The sequence below is a fragment of the Maniola jurtina genome, chromosome 2, assembly GCF_905333055.1.
Source record: "Maniola jurtina chromosome 2, ilManJurt1.1, whole genome shotgun sequence".
In the NCBI taxonomy this organism is placed as follows: Eukaryota; Metazoa; Arthropoda; class Insecta; order Lepidoptera; family Nymphalidae; genus Maniola; species Maniola jurtina.
In genome coordinates, this window is record NC_060030.1 from 16,672,405 (window position 1) to 16,687,080 (window position 14,676).

A 14,676-nucleotide genomic window follows, 5' to 3' on the forward strand; every position below is an offset into this window, starting at 1 on the left:
GAAATTTATTTATACTTACGTGACGCCGATTTCACGTTTTAGTTCTACGGCCTACGGCACTAGAGCCTACGCTACTACGGTACTACAGTATTGTAGGCGTTAGTTACTTATCAAAACTGTAACTCACCTCTACAGTGCTGAAAAAATCAGGGGTGTTTTCAGTGTTGAAAGCTGAAGCGGGGAATGGTGCGGGGGAGCCAGGGCGCCGACTCCGGCGATCCGGCAGTACCAAACCGCCGTTTCGACTGTCTGTCCGTCTTACGCGTCGCCGTGTACTGTGCTATGAATCCCAGTGTGTGTGTTACGTGAATCTATCATGTGAGTGCCCCCTGTGCAATATATTGGTATATTTTACGTGTTCATGTGTTCAGTTTGTAGCGGTTTATTCATAAGTTGAAGCGGATAAGGTAGGATTAGGATTTATTGTTCCTCTTTTTTTATCTAGATCGTGACTTGGTTCGCGAATGTTATTTTTTGAATAGCTACTTCATTTGACCGAGTTGGATGAATCGCAGGACTTAATTAGGTAGAGCTCACGAGAAATTTGCTTTTCAGGATATTTTTGTGCGGCGACAATCCTTAATCCTCATAATAGTCAGTGATAATCCTTATTTGGCTCTATTGATTGTTAATCAATGTCTAATTATTTATTAATGCATGCAATAACTCCTATTGATTTTGATGGAATTTCTTACTTACTATAATTTATATTGTTAACTTATTATTCGTACGTCTTTATATCTTACTCTTAATTCAAGCTTACTAGGTATAAAAAAAACTCAAGGTAATTCAAATAAACCATCTGAAATGAAAATGCCAATGATATTATTATTGAATTAAAAAATACTTAACATTTTAGTAAAAATAAAAAAGTAGTTGTGTAGAGTTTATAAATTTAATCTAATAGACTGCAGGATTCTTCGGAAGTTTAAAGTAATTGAACCTTTGAATTTGTATAGATTTGAAATATTATTTTCGCTTTGCTTGTTTTAAAATATGGATTGTATTAATTTTACTTGAATCGACTATTGATTTTAGATATAGGTAAGTATATAATTATATTTAGATAAACTGTAGGTACCTATTTGTTGACATATGCATCGATGTAACTTAGGCTAAACCTTCGTGCTAGAAATATTCATTGAAACCACAATTTTAATCGTCAATATTGAATAGAGTCAGGATTTTGGGTATGCGCTTTGATACATACATACTTACTTATTTAGAACTAAAATAAAACTGCTTAAAAAAAAACAAATCGGTACTGGTTTTTTATTATAATTCCAGTTCTATTTCCAGTTTTTATTCTTTTTGATGAACGTTTTTCATTCTAAACCTAAATAAATTGTGAAAGTTTGAATGTTACTCCTTCACGCCACAATAACTGAACCGATGTACCTAATTGGGAATCGAGATAGCTTATAGGTACTTTGAATAATTAGCACATAGGTAGCGTAAATTTTATCTCGTTAAGTCACAAAGAGTTCCTACGGGATTTTAAAAACTTAAGAGGATACTTGTCAACGAGCCCCCGTCGATTTCCTACGTATGATATTATTGTTCTTATCTCTATTTGCCCTGGTTCGTGCATTCTCGGTTCCTAGATCGGTACATTTGTGATAACCAATTCAAATTGCTGTGATTGGCTGAATTTACCATGTTCTTGCTGCGACAGTGAGTTTGAGCCACTAGCGGAACAATGTTAGCCGGTCAGAAATGATTGCAATTAGTCAACCTGTTTGACGTCCGTGTTCTGTTTTAGATTACAAAAAAGCAAAAATTGTTGTTGCAATCATCAATTTTAGCAAATAGTGAAAGAGAGTCGGCCAATCAGAGGTCACAACTACCGCCACACTTTCTGTCAAACTTTGGCAGTAGGCCTGCCGAGTAATGAAAACAAATTTTTCATTCTGTCTAGGTGTAGGGTAGGTGTAGGGTTGCCACCTGCCTCTTTTAGATTTACGAAGAAAGATAGATTTTAGAAAATACGGGGTTTAGATTTGTTTACGGGAGACATTGTTTCTTATATATTGTTGTATTATTGTATTGTTTATTATTGTATTTGAAGAAATAGGCGGTGGTTCTCTCCGAAAGCTTATTTAGGTATTTCAGTTTATTTGTATGTTTTGGATTTTTCTCTCTGTATGTTGCCGGGTCTTGATCGGTGAACTGTGTTTACAATGTGGTTTTAAATAAAAGATTATTTATTTATTTCAATAGTTTTTAAAAACTCTTCATTTTGTAAAATAAAATGTTATACATTTCATGCATACAATCTTTGCATGTTAACTTAAAATTACATTTAACTTGTAATTCCACCTTCAAAGTATCAATACCATGGCCGTAGCCAGGAATTGATTTCGGGAGAGGTTTTATCAGGGCCGGAACTGAATCCTGTCATGAGGAAAAATACGTTCGCTCAACTTTATGGGCTAATTACCTGGTTAGTTGAATTTCGCCTTTCAATTTGATAGTGGAATAAAATACAACAATGAAAAAGCGCAGCGCAGTGAGCGTAAGTGTTTTTGGTTCAATACAGAAAAAAATAAGTGAAAGGGAAACGAGTTTAGCCATAGCAAGATACTTCTTTACCAAAATTTTGATACTTACTATTCAGAGGTAACTTGCACCCCAGAAACGAACATAAGCTTTTATCCCGGAAAATCTCCCACGGAATTTTTAAAAACCTAAATTCATGCAGACGAAATTGCGGGGCATACACCAAGTAATACAAATTCAAAACGCGAGTGAAGCGAGCGCGAAATGTTTGATATATTTCCAAAAAAAATTGGTAAGCAAATGCAAGAAATAGTGTAAGTATTATTTTAGGTTTAGGTTTTTGACGGTCTCCCAGACGCAGTGGCCATTTCTAAATTTCTGGTCTGGTGGGAGGCTTGGGTCATGGCTAGTTATATGGTTAGTATGGCCCTACCGGCCAAGAAATTAGACTGCACTATTACCACTAGAAGGGATTAAAGTCAAGGGCTAACTTGTATAAAAAAAGGCTTAGATCCTAAAACCAACCTCCGCCTCTTTGGCTACGGCCATGATCAAAATCGAGTGGGTTTCGGCTACGCAGGTATTATTCTACGCATTGTCGCACAAGGAAAATATGTATTCTTTCTACTGGACATAACGTCAGCGTTTGGTTTCGCAAGCCAGCCCGGCTGAATTTGTAAAAAACCGGCCAAGTGCGAGTCAGACTCACGCACCGAGGGTTCCGTATTCGGGTATTTTTTTTCGACATTTTACACAAGAAATCAAAACTGTTATGCATTAAAAAAAATATGCATAAAAATAAATAAAAATCTGTCTTAGAATGTACTGGTAAAGTCCTTTCATATAATAACCTACTTGATTTAATATTTAGTTACTTTGAAAATTGAAAATACTAATATTTGTTCATGAACACATGACAGACGAAGAGACGGACAGATGGACAGACAGACAGACGGACAGACGGAAAGACAGACAGACGGACAGACAGACAGACAGCGAATTGATCCTATTTCCTTTTTGCTTTTGAGGTACGGAACCCTAAAAATATTTAGTTTTATTTAAAAATCTAAAACACCACAGACACAGATATTAGTTTCTAGACTATGTCTGCAAAATTTCATGGACTTTGGTTGCTTAATATTCAAATGAAATGGAAACTACGATTGTATGGAGTAAGTGACGGAGAGAGCTCTGTTAATCCACGCGGATGAAGTCTTGGGCTTTGTACGTTAATTTTACTATTGCAGAAGTTTTTTACGTAGAACATTTGTATTTTTTTTTTCGTTTAAATTCTATACAATCTATATAATCATCGAAACGTTTGTAACCTAAACTGTAAATTTGTCTCACTACTTATTAATAACTTGCAACTTTCTCTTAATATTTAGAATTTTAACGTCGTTACTCATTTAACTTACTTCATTTTTTAACACAGTTATTTTTCTATGATACTCTATAATAGATACAAATTATGTAGAACTACATTTTGACCGTACTCATCGTACTTTTGATATGACAGTTGACATATAGAGCAAAGACCAATCCTTTCTCAGATTGTACGCCTTACAGCGTACTTGTATATAATTATGTCCGTTTCAGTCTTTTCAGTGATAAAATAGGTTCTCCGGTATCACACACACACCGATTTACTGAAGTTCAATAAAGTTTTCAAACCCGCAAATAAACAAATAAAAATGTAACAATAGCTTTTCATAAGTTAGTGCTCAAACAACTCGGTACTGGCAACAGTGCACAGTGCAACTGATGAGCGCGCAATAACACCGAGCCACGTTTCGCACGTCCCATGAAAACGGAAAATATTTGCTCGAGCTTTTCCTTTTCAAGTTTATTTCTTGGAAAATGGAAATAGAAGATGTGACCAAATATTGTATGGTTACTTTATTGAAAATATATCAATAAAGCTAGCCTTATCTAATTTCTGTGTACTATGTAGCGCTAGTGGTAGAAAAGATGAGGGGTACTTAGATTGGCATACCGTATAGGAGGCGGACATGTTAACCACTAGGCAATCACGGCTTTGTACTTATTACTTACTATTTTGAATTGTATCTAATATTGGATTTCATTGGTGGAGTACTTTCTATTCCCTCTCTCATAGTCCAATGGGACGCGACGCACGGCCCGACATGACCGGAGAGAAATCAGCAGCTCGATTGCGGTAGAATGACAGTTACAATGTCACGATCGCAATCACTTCTGATTGGTTGGCGCTCGCTCACTATTGGCTACAATGTATTGTTCCAACAAGAATAGCATTTTAGCCAGAAACAACATTTGCGATTGTAATAATGATTTATGCAGGTTTTACAGAATCGAGTATATTGATCCAGTATCGGAATACTGGACTACTCTCCGAGCTACGGGGGTGCAACATCCACACCCGTCTCATTTATGGCGAGCGTATCAGTGAGCCGGTAATGGGTTAATCATCATGATTATGATATTTACATACCTTCATATACGTCTTCAATTATTTAAATACTTTGAATAAAGCCTTTTAAGAATCACATATAAGTAAACTGAGTTATGAAGTCTCTTTCGGGGATCAGTCCTTTAATACCGAAGAAGGTTCGGGGTAGAACAAACAGTTTGCGCTTGGGTTTTATTCCCTTTCTTCTTCCGGGGACTGTTCCCCGACCGATAACCGACTTAGGGCGGCGTGTTTACCGACTCATTATTGGGTCGTCATACGGCGAGTGTGTTCTGTCCTATTATATTATCATTGTCTTCTTTGCAGATTGATTTAGGCTGAAATCTATAGACTTTGACTTTGCTCAGACTTAAGACACTGTTAAAATGAGACAGCGTTATATTATAGCAGCTGGCGTCTCGTTTTAACAGTGCCAAAGTCAAAGTGCACTCTATAGATTTCAGTCTTGTCGTCCGAACCACATCGTACGGAACTTTTGCTTTAGCGTGTTTTTGGCTTTATTTGGTAGGATAGGGGCTACATGTACACATAATAAGTGTAGACATTTTAACCGACTTCCAAAAAGAAGGTGATTCTCAAATCGCGTATTTAGTTACAAAAATACGTGATTTAAGAACCTCGTTCTCTATCGCGTATGACGCGTGCATCGATTTCTCCAGGATTTATGGACTTTGCGTCATATTTACATGACTGTCCAAAAAAAAGGAGTGTAGTATATGTGTCAGGGTTCATGTTTATGAGTATGTAGGTATATGAGTTTATTTATTCCACTCGGTCGGCAATCCGATACGACCGGAATGAGAAAATAGCAGTTAAATGTTAAAACCTAAACAGATGCAAATCAAAAAAATCTAGAATTTATTTTTATTATGTTTATGAGTCTATTTCTATTCCATTTTAATGTCTATTTCTATCCTATTTTAAACTTAGTACAAAAGTGCGACGAGACATACGATATAGTATTTAGTTTTACGAGTATAGGTATTGTATTTGAATATTCGTAACATACAAGCAGAAATAACAAACAATATTTTGTTCGCTATAATAATATCATTGTATTGAAAATTGTACTTAGTGAAATAGCTAATGTATTGAGTCTTCTACTCTTTTGTATAGGTACAAGTTTATTATATGAGTCAATATCACAAATACCTATTACATATTTTGATAACATTATCTGGACTATTTTCAAAGGCTTTCTGATAAATGAAGATTAAATAAGGTTTTCTCGTTTCTCTTCATATAGAAGATATTATGTTAACTTTATTATAGTGATAGAAATAGAAAGGATAAATTAGTGATAAAATTCATAAGTAAGGTGTCATTTAGACCACGGAGTTGTATCCCGGGTAAGCATATTGTATCCATACTAACATTATAAACGCGAAAGTATGTTTGTTTGTTATACCTTCTCACGGCGCGACGGCCCTGGATACGTTAAGATTTTTAATGGCTCATCCGCTTAACTAATTTTTATGAAATTTGATACAAAGATAGTTTGCATCCCGGAGACTGATATAGGGTACTTTTATCCCGGAAAATCAAAGGTGACCTTAATAATTAATTATGTTAGAATTAAAAAAAAAATTAAAATAATGAATTCTAGCTCCATAAACTACCGCTATACAAAACATCACATCATTTTATTACTACAGGCCAAGATCCTATCAAATTGGTAGTGGTGATAGCTTAGTGGTTAAAACGTCGGCCGTGTATTCGGGGGTCGGGGGTTCGATCCCGGAGACGCGCACCTCTAACTTTTCGGAAATCATTTCCATAAGAACATTAAGAAATCAGTTTTACGTCCAATGAAAATAATTCAAGTGTTTTCAGAACGATGTTGTCTGAATTATTTACTCAAACGTTTTGGAAATATAATTACATAAGAGAATTCTTTATGTCTGTATAAATATTAGATATATTATGTTTATTTTGCGAAATTTTCCTTTCCGATTAAAGATTTAATGCGGAGTTTGCTCAAGTATTTAGATTACGGTTATTTCCACTTTGAAGAGTACGGGTAAGTAGACAGCTTAAGGGTTAGTACAAGTTTTTACGTTACGACAACCTTGATAGGTTAGGACCCAAGTAGGTAACTTCGTTTTAAGGTTACACTTAATACGCTCTTTTCCATGATATCTCCGTATTACTCTGATTATTCTATTATTAGTTATTGTAGATCTAAAACTAAGCCAATTATTGTTTTATCTCTTCACTAGCTGATGCCCGCGACTTCATCCACGTGGGCTTAGGTTTTAAAAATCCCGTGGAAGCTCTTTGATTTTCTGGGATAAAAAATAGCTTATAGGCTACTTAGACATAGATGTTACTTTTCAGTAAGGTGATTTGCTTACTCAGTGTTCAACACTGTATGACCGAGTTCATCATCCCACTGGTCTTTAACCCATGCAAAAAAATACGAAGATCCGTAACATACTTTCGCCATTATTATATGGGTGATTTTGATGTTATTGAGTTTCGATGTTCAAAATCTACAAACATTTTCGAGATGTGCAAACTCGTGTTAAGGGCGGTGATCGGATTTGCGTTGCGGTGTTCAGTGGATCAGATAACTTGACAACGTAGGTAGACACTCTTAAGGCTTATATTAGGCTTTGGATTAATCGAATCTCAATTTTCAATGAGTTTTCATTGAATTTCCAAACGAAGGATTTTAACTTGAGTACTTTCATGTTTTCCTTGATGAAAGCCAGTTAGGAAAATTTTGAATTGCCTTAATGATAAATGAGCTGTAGGTAATAAGCCTAGTTGGTTCAGAGTTCAGACGTCTGCTTACTGTTCGGGAGATCGGAGCTTTGAAAAAATATATCGTATATACATTTTTTTTGCAATTCGCTTTTGCTTATGCTTAAATTTAGTATGACTAATGTTATACTAATAATTGAATAGTTTCATAGAACACGATTTTTGTTCAGAAAGACCCATTTCATACGTAATATATATTTTTCGGGTCACTAACTGAGTGCGCCTGTTCTATAGAGGTCGTTGGTATTTACACTGTGCCTATACTGTGTATATGTATGAAGTTAAAAGTGTAGGCTGTCCCTTCAGCTCCAGCTGGCCGGTAACAAGGTTAGTGCATGCATAATGGAGTGAGCGAATTGTAGCCCTATCCACTACCATGGGGGCATGGGACGCTGTGAATTATAGACGTTGTGGAGTCTTGTTAGCTTGTTTATTGTCACTACTTATTATGTATCCGCGTCATTTTTTAACCCCCGATCCAAAAAGAGGGTTGTTATAAGTTTGACGTGTGTATCTGTGTATCTGTCTGTAGCATCGTAGCTCCTAAACTAATGAACCGATTTGAATTTAGTTTTTCTTGTTTGAAAGGCGGTTTGATCGAGAGTGTTCTTAGCTATAATCCAAGAAAATCGGTTCAGCCGCTTGAAAGTTATCAGCTTTTTTCTAGTTACTGTAACCTTCACTTGTCGGGGGTGTTATAAATTTTTAATTTACACTTGTTCTATCGTTCGTAACTTTTCATAACTACATATGTGGGTTTTAAGCAATTTAAGCTTACCATTGTAAAGAGACGTGTAGGTAATCTATACTTGAGATCTCTCTGTAATGTTCTCAAAGGTATCCATGTGAAGTCTGCCTATGCGACCTGAATTTTTCCCATTCTGAGATGATTTTTGACTGTGTGGTATTTTTAAGACCGGGTTTTTTGTTTGTGCACAAATTCTGGCCATTTAAGATATTATAGGTAATATCGGTATAGTAAGTTTATTTTTCCCTGACGCATCCGTGATCAGTTTTTTGGCACATAGCTATCGATCGACAGGAGTCGTTAAGCCCTTGTGTGGACAGTTTGACGCCCTTCCGCCTTCCCCGGGTCGCGCCGCCTTGTGCCGGCCTTTGTATGCCGCATCACGTTTTTGATTTAACTTTTTTCAAGGGGGTCTTAACACGCGCTGAACTTACTTGATCTGTTTAGTCTGAATTTGTGAAAGCAAGAGTTGTTCGTGCAGCTTTTAATATGAAAATTGTTGAACAACACATATAGTTTAATGGACTTTGTAACTTCGATCCGATACGCGAAGTACCTGTATTTATTCTATAAACATCGAGTCAGGGCAGTTCCAGCCTAAGCATGCAGTGTGTACATTCACACGAAATATTTCGCGCTGTTCACTGCATAGTCAGTCGGCCGGTCCTTGCTCCGTTGCGACATGGTTAAAGGACAAACCAACAAAGAAGGAGAAGATTCCCTTGTATGGATTATTAAAATAAAAAATACGAGAGGTAGAGGGAATAGAAAGTCACAAATACTGACAGCTACACGCCAAGTTTTTGTAAGAAGCTCGAGCTTTTGTGATTGGCGCGTTTAAAACGAACACTGCAAAGCTTATCGCTGAAAGGAAGCCTTTTCGCTTGCCCTTGACAATGAAGGATGGAGCGTCAATGCGAACAATGCGCGAATCAAACCAGCCGCCCGGAATAATTCATACAGACCCACGCAACTACGAGAAACAATTTATCCAACTCAAACTGTATCACTCCGCGTACCTCAGTAACTCCTGAACCAAGGATATCCACGGTCCACCTGTCATAGAGTATGTAGTGGATCCTATTGACCATTCTTCACCATGCATTCCTTCGTTTAAGTCAGTGACCATATTGTGACGGTTTTACTGGATCGCTTATTATCAGCTGGATTATTATAATATAATCATTCATATTTCGTTATCTGACGATAAGTTAGTTAGCAACGTTGTTCTTTGTCAAGTCTGAGTATAAACAAAATAATAAGTAACCAAGATATTATCAGGATCACGAATAATATCACAATCGACTGGTCCTACATTCAGAAAAGAGTTAATTAATGAAACGTCACTTATATTGTAAAAGAAAATGTATTACAAGTTTAATTAAAAACCTAATTTATGGATATTAATTTTATAATATTCTTATCACCAGATTCAATTACCCTCCCGATGTTATTATAGTTCGCTGCATAAAATAATTGAAAAATCGCATTGGAAAAATCCGCCGCGTTTCATGGCGTGAGCGTAAAATTTTAAATAAGCATTATTAATTACTTACGAATTTCCAGCAGAACCCGGTTTAATTTCGAAAAATTATTGTAACGGTATTGAAAATGTATTTATTTTACGCGTAAATTGGGCTCTACTTATATTTTCTCAATAATAAAACCTTTTGTTTTTATTACTGAGAAACTTTTAACGTTGTATCTGTCGGTGAAAACATTACTCGTTTTCCAATCTTCTGTCGCAAATAATTATTTTTAGTACTAAGTAAGTAATGATAAGTAAAATGAGAAAATAGGTATTACACTGGTTATAATATTAGAAAGGAACGGTTTCAGGGCCGATTTTTCGTTCAAATAACTTTTACCTGAGGAATAAATTTGACGTATTGACGAATTTTCTATACAACAACAGGTCAAATCCTCATTCCTCAGATAAAAGTTATTTGTTGATTGAAAAATCGCAACATAACTTCCTACCAAGATACTCATTTCTCGTTTTAGATTCGAACCGCTAGAATATGAAACTTTTTTTATATGTGTTGATAAAATAGTTCGCGAATAAGTATTTACTTCAGTACAATTGTTGAATGCGTTCTACTGGTTTTGATGTTTTATCATTTTATCAGTTTGCAGAACGCCGTTCGTATTCCAATCTCGTGCAGCAAATAAACCCGCGAACCCAAGTTGGGAATGCTCCGTACATTTATTTCAATTGTAGTTTATAGGGTAAATCTGAAATCCGACAACACAATAGCTCAAGAGTACATTGTCAACTTATCTAAGCCACGCTGCGCTCCGCAAACCCAGTCTCTTGCAAGACTTCCCGAGGTTTTATCGACTCAAGCTTATTTTCTTCGTAACGAACGAAATTAACATACTTTAAAAGTCTTGACTTTGTGGATTTCGTGATGTGAATGTGCAGATAGTTTTGTTGTTCAACCAGTTGTTTTCCTGAAAGTTAATCCGCGTGGTTTTAAGAGTTCCATACGTCCGAATGAAAAACGGAAACCTTATGGGACCGCTCGTGTGTCACTGCCAATTTTCTCTGAGTCTACTGGACCGATTGGTACACATGAACTTCTGTGACCCAATTACGGAAGTGTAAAAGTGGAATAAATGAATTTTGAATATGGTGGTCACTTTGGAGGGGCAAATTAGAGAATTAAAAAAAGAAAATTTGAAAACTGTACCTACCTATCGTGCGACATATCAAATGAAAGCGCTTGTTATATGTTTCAATTGTTTATTTATTTTTATAAATGAATATGTTTAAAGAAAAAGTAATTTACTTAAAAACAATAATTATTATCAATGAATTCTATAACATAAACTCAAAAATTTCAATAAAAAAATTAAATTTAATCTAAAACTTTATCGAGTCCACCGCATCGATGCTGGCAGCATTGTCCCTTTAGATAGCCAAACTAATCTTTGTCCAAGGTAACTGCCAGTTCTTGGGTCTCCGGTCGACTCGATTACCTTTTCATTTTCCTCAAAAGGAGCTTGACCACCGGAGCCCCACGGCCCTAAGTTCGTTCAAGAAAGCACATGAAAATAAATTCCGTTTAAATTTCTCTCATCGTCCAGTGTGTCACACTAAACTGTAGGTCATACCACAAGGTCATGACCCTGCTGTATCACTGAATGATGGTACCAGGCCGCGATGATCCCGTATTAAGTTTTGTGATGGTATAATATAAAACTGGCATCATTCGAAATTGGCACATTCCGAACCGAACTAGTTTTGCTATCGACAAAATGTTAATTACGTTTTACGATCGAAGCTTATTGCCGACAATTAAACACAGAAATTAGAGCTGTAAAACATAATGCGGGGAAAATATCGTTGCGAAAACTTGGAAATAAACCTTTAAAATGTTATAGATTTCTCTAGAATCAATTTTACTATCACTGCCTTACTGACAGACAAAGCACAGCTTAAACTGTTGGGTCTAGACACCATTAGCTCAATAATTGACATTGGTTAGTTCTACATTTCTGTTTCACTGAGTGATATCAAAATATTTTTTTGTAGAACACCTTCAGTGGAATAGAAAAAAAAAAGATTCCGACGATTTGAGAACCTCCTACTTTTTTGGAAGTCGGTTAATAAATGTGGCTCGGTGGGTTTTAGTAATAGCAGTACAAAATATTTTTTCGTAGAAAATCTTCAACAGAATAAAAATAAACATCCAATGAGCTGGGTGGATATCACTCATTAGCGAATAGTTAACGAATCAGTAGGCAGATATTTAACCAAATATCACACTAATATTATAAAGGTGAAAGTTTGTATGTGTGTGTGTGTGTGTGTGTGTGTATGTTTGTTACTCCTTCACGCAAAAACTACTGGACGGATTTGGCTGAAATTCAGAATGGAGATAGATAATATCCTGAATTAGCACATAGGCTACTTTTTATCCCGGAAAACCAAAGAGTTCCCACGGGATTTCGAAAAACCTAAATCCACGCGGACGAAGTCGCGGGCGCCAGCTAGTCTTCAATAAATACCCAAGCAAAAAAATCACATCGATCCATTGCTTCGTTGCGGCGTTATTGAATGACAAACCAACAAACAACCAAGCTTTCACATTTTGAATGAATGAATATATGTACTTTTATTTATTTATACACTTATTACTTATTTTATCTATTTATACAATTATTTATAAACCACAAAGTTATTATTGATACAGAAAAAAAAACCACATATACCTAAAGGAAAACAAAAATATCTGCATTTTTAATGTGATATTGATCATAATCCGCGAAGGTGAACAATATAAAAAATCCCTTCCCACTGGAACACTGTTCATCTCACTGGCTCACTGATTGGCCCTCAATAATGTAACTGACATAAAAAATTTTCAAAAGAAAAATAAAACCGACTTCAAAAACGACAAACACTAAAAAGTAAAAAATAACTTTTGTTTAGCTACACGTGTAATGTACCTAGGTATGAAGTCGAGCGAGCATATTAAAACAAAATTAGAAATCCAAGAGTGAAGCTCGCCCGACTTCATACCTAGGTACATTACACGTGTAGCTAAACAAAAGTTATTTTTTACTTTTTAGTGTTTGTCGTTTTTGAAGTCGGTTTTATTTTTCTTTTGAAAATTTTTTATTTCACAATTTTTAGTGGCCCCACTGTACTATAATATGCTGTGCCCAGTTAAAACCCTACTGTTTACTAAGCTATTACACTGATCGCGAGCAATTTGCTCCTATCCATTGAGGAGTTCAGTTCTCCATCTCCGAAGATATTCATCAGATCTTCACCAAATTTATATGGGACCACCTGCACAGTATACCCTTTCAAACAAAAAAAAATTTTCCAAATCGGTCCAGGGGTTTTTGAGTAATCGGGGAACATACATAAAAAATATAAAAAAAAAATAAAAAAAAAAAAAAAAAAAAAAAAAGATTCCGACGAATTGAGAACCTCCTCCTTTTTTGGAAGTCGGTTAAAAAACAATAGAGCGCTTTAATTTCCTGCCCTTCATGAAATATTACTTGAACCCGGCGCACTTCCGATTGAAGCACTCGATGAAAATGTCCCAATATTTTATCACTGACTATAAGAAAAGATAGACGGAGCTCTTGCGAAAAACCTCATTAAAAATTGAGAGCTAGTTGTGTGAGAGGCACGTGTAAAGCAAACTGTAATATTCTAACTTTATGTCACCTGCATTCTCATGAATAAATTATTACTGTTTTAATGCACCGAGTGTTATTATTATTAATGCAATGAGCACTACAGTATACAAAACTCTTATACTTTACTAGCTTATGCCCGCGGCGTCATCCGCGTGGACTATACAAATTCCGAACCGTTATTTTTTAGCTGACGTCTGGCATAATAGCCTCTACATGCCTTTCAGCCCGATTCGTCCAGTAGTTTGATCTGTGCGTTAATAAATTAGTCAGTCAGTAAACTTTATATAATTCGACTTACTTCAAAGCAACATAATGCGAACTTACGGCATGCCATACGACCGATGCGATAGTAGGTGTTAGTAATAATCAGCATGCGGTAGCTTAAAATAGTTTGCATCTGTTCAAATGCCGCATTGTTGCACGTTGTTCGTTGTTGTCGCATGCGCTAGCGTAAAACAAAATGCTCAGACTAAAAACTGAAATACCTTCATTGACCTATATATTGAGTTGTGGCGTCAAAATTGACAGTTCTAGTATGAGAAGTGTCAATTTTGATTTCGGCTATGTAGAAAATCAGTCATAGCATTATTGCCAAGTTTAACCGTATTGTAAGCTGAGTTGTACATATCCATTTCGGGTGGTGTATTGTATTTGTTCATGACTCTAACATCGAATAAATCAATTTTCTTTTTTATTTTTGAAACCCTTTTTATCCAATAGTTAATTAAAAGTTTGCCGGTTGCTGTTCTATTATTTATCCATAGTCTATGTATTTTGTTTGAAAAATTCGTGAATGGTAACTTAATCTATTAAGGACGTTTTGGAATGGGCTGGATATTTTTTAATCTACTTTGAAGTTTAGAGGCTTAACAATCGGCTTAGGATATTATTTTTTAGCTCTTTACGTAAGGCTACCATTTCATCTTTCATATTTTGATCGAAGAAAATAATGACTTACACGTTGTGCGTATTGATTGATTCGAGTTGTGAGCTCAAAAACCTGACCTGCAATAAAACAATTTTATTTATTTTTAGGGTTCCGTACCTCAAA

At 35.7% G+C, this 14,676-nt stretch overlaps 1 protein-coding gene across 1 annotated transcript in view; it reads left to right on the forward strand.

The window, feature by feature from the left end:
* The first annotated feature begins 234 nt into the window (after positions 1 to 234).
* LOC123870545 (zwei Ig domain protein zig-8-like) overlaps positions 235 to 14,676 on the forward strand; it is a 406,654-nt gene continuing 392,212 nt past the window's right edge. The window contains exon 1 of the mRNA XM_045913905.1: positions 235 to 407. The gene's annotated coding sequence lies outside the window, so the exon portion shown is untranslated. The remainder of the gene's footprint in view (positions 408 to 14,676) is intronic.